Genomic DNA, 3159 nt, shown 5'->3' on the forward strand with positions numbered 1-3159 from the left:
CTGGAACTTACCTGGCAGTCCAGTGGTTAGGAATTTGCCTTGCAATGCAGGGTGTGGGTTTGATCCCTGGTCAGTGAACTAAGATCTCACGTGCCTCAGGGACAAAAAACCAAGTCATGAAACAGAAGCAATATTGTGATGCATTCAATAAAGACTAAAAATGGTCCACATCAAAAAAATCTTTTTATAAAAGCAGTCATCCTGAAAGTTGCAATAAGCATTGCTAGATTAGATGATTTTCAATCATTTTAGGTTCAGTTTCAGGTGATTCTAAATAGGGATCTCTGCATGCAGACTCATTAGGAGGGACTTCTGTAAGGAGCAGACACATGGTTTCCTGGCCTTCCAGCATCATCGTCCCAGAGTAGTTCTCATCATCTCAGACCGGCCCCTGAAGGAGGGCTCTAAGCCTCTTAGAGTTAGTTTTGATTCAGCGGCTTATATGGTTGAGCTCAAGAAAAAAAACAGCTGGAGGCTGGGGGAGGGCAGAGATGTGGGTCATTTTAAGAGGAACACAAAGGCCCAAAGCAGTTCTTTCCCAGATGAAATTCCTCTGAAGACATTTTGCCTGCACCATGTTGGCTGGTTCCTGTGTTAAAGATTTGTTGTTGTTTAGTCGCTAAGTTGTATTCAACTGTTTGCAACCCTATGAACTGTAGCCTTCCAGGCTCCTCTGTCCATAGGATTTTCCTGGCAGGAATCCTGGAGTGGGTTGCTATTTCCTTATCCAGGGGTTCTTCCCCACCCAGGATGGACCCCACATTTCCTGCATTGGCAGGTGGATTCTTTACCACTGAGCCATCAGGGAAGCCCTGGGTTAAGGATGCCTGGCATTAAAAGAGCATTAAATTAGCTGTGGTCCTTCTGAAGGGACAGGAGACCCTGTGGTCTGACAACCAGCATGGGCTCCTTCAGGAAAGAATTGGAGAGCCAGGTGCTTCAGGCTTGAGAATAGAACAAGCACCTGTATCAGTTCCTGCTAAGTCTGAACTCACATGACTGTTGATCTCAGCTACCTGCATGACAGAGGGGGGAGTCTGGCTGCCACGTGCGTTTTATTGGTTCTGCTCCCAGGCAGATTGGAAACTGAGTTTGTGTGGAAGACAGATTTCAGTTCAGTGGAGTCAGCAGAAAACGCTGCCGGGGCTTCTTTTGTATTAAATTATGACAACGGTATTGTATTGTATTGTATTAAATTATGACAACGGTAGTTGCCGTACGTTTAGAGGAATGTCTGGTAGTTTGTGTGTATTTCTAAACCCATCTTCGGTTTTCCCTGAAGAGTGCAGCAGCCCCGTAGGGCCCCTGTTAGGATGTATCACCCAGACCTGGGGAAGCAGAAGACGTTGTTCTGAGCCAGGACTGGGGGAGCAGCTCTGCAATAGCATGTTTTCCAGCCTTTTCTCCTGTTTTGTGTTGCAAATCTGAATGCACACCATGTGAATGGAGTCAGAACTTGCTGACTCTGCACAGAACAGTGCTTGCACTGCACAGCAAAGCCGAGGTCTCCCCTGTTTGTGTGTTTGCCCCACTGTCCCCTCGCACCCCGCCCCCCCCCCCCCCCCGCAGTGAGCTTCATGCAGATGGGGACCACCGTCACTTCCTTTCTGGAGGTATATCATCCAAGTGCCATTTTTCTGGGGCTCAGGGTCTCATTCTGTGTTGAGGCTGGAGGTCATTGTGGGAAACTCAGCCTTGTCCCTGGAAGGCTTTCCCACCTGAAGGATGCTAAGAGGCTCCTGAGGAAAAAGGAATGACCTTGTGAAGTGGCCCCCAGACTGTACCTTCACTGCAAATAATATAGTCACTTGACATTTCTAGTGTCTATCCTGACCCTCAAGAGTGGCCTGTGGGCTGGGGTTTCATTGCTGCCTGCACCTTGGGGCCCCTCAGGGATGTTGACCTGGCACTGGGTCAGAGCTGCTAGGTTCCATCCACTTGCTTAACTTATGATCCACTGACATGTGTACTTTTTCTTATAAACAGGGAGTAGAAATGTTCATAGACTTTTTTTTTTAATATGGTATGCTTCATGAATTTGCATATCATCCTTGCGCAGGGGCCATGCTAATCTTCTCTGTATCGTTCCAATTTTAGTATATGTGCTGCCAAAGCGAGCACTGTTCATAGACTTTTACTTTAATGAAAGAAAAGTGAAAGTTAAAGTCTCTCAGTTGTGTCCGGCTCTTTGTGACCCTATGGACTGTAGTCTGCCAGGCTCCCCTGTCCATGGAATTCTCCAGGACAGAATACTGGAGTGGGTAGCCATTCCCTTCTCCAGGGGATCTTCCCAACCCAGGGATTGAACCTAGGTCTTCCGCATTGCAGGTGGATTCTTTACTGTCTGAGCCACCAGGAAAATCCTTTAACTACTTTGGTTTATGTTACCCAGTCTAATGGCCTGTTGTTATCTTTATTCATTCCATCAATAACATATGGTTGAGAAACCCTTGCTTTTCCTTTAGCAATTTGTCCAGCTGTCCCCCAGGACCCCGACTCCTGTCTGTTCTTCCTCATGAGGGCTCTTCTCAGGCTCCTCTGCTGCCCCCTCCGTATCTCAAATCCCAGCATGGCAGCACATCCTGTCCAAAGCCTCCCTCTTCTCCGTGTGGTCTGTACTTACTCCCTGGGTGACTGCTTTTTATCCCAAGACCATCACCCTTTCCTATGAGCTAGTCATTCACGAGCGCATGTTTTCAGTTCAGACTCCTCCCTCCAGCCCCATCTGTGTCTTACCTCTGCTGCCTTCTCAGCACCTCTCCTGCATTTCTGTTCCTCCCACCATCTTTCTTATTCTTCCGCATGGCAACCGTGGCCTCTAGGCCTCTTTTCCTCTCATGCCGTCTCCAACTCACCAGCAAATCCCTTGGACTCTTCTTTCAAATATATACCCCCAACCTCCCCAAAACCCTGACCAGGTCTCATCACCTCTATGACTTCCTCATCTCTTACCTGGATGCTTGTTAAGACCTCATAATGGCCAGAGCAATCCTAATGAGATGGAGAGAGTTCTGCCACTGCTCTGCTAAACGCTTCCAGCGGCACTGCATGTCCCTCAGCGCAGGGGTCAAGGCCTTTGTGGCCTGGGCCTGACTGCCCCTCCCCGCTGGCGGTCCTGAGTCCTGCATCTATGCTCCCCCTCCCCTGCTTCACTGCAGG

General features: G+C 48.7%; 1 non-coding gene across 1 annotated transcript; it reads right to left on the reverse strand.

The window, feature by feature from the left end:
* Positions 1-2014: 2014 nt before the first annotated feature.
* LOC114116741 (U6 spliceosomal RNA) lies at positions 2015-2121 on the reverse strand. Its single transcript, XR_003590568.1, has one exon. It is a non-coding gene; the product is annotated as a U6 spliceosomal RNA (small nuclear RNA).
* Positions 2122-3159: the final 1038 nt, after the last annotated feature.

The sequence above is a fragment of the Ovis aries genome, chromosome 10, assembly GCF_016772045.2.
Source record: "Ovis aries strain OAR_USU_Benz2616 breed Rambouillet chromosome 10, ARS-UI_Ramb_v3.0, whole genome shotgun sequence".
Lineage (NCBI taxonomy): Eukaryota > Metazoa > Chordata > Mammalia > Artiodactyla > Bovidae > Ovis > Ovis aries.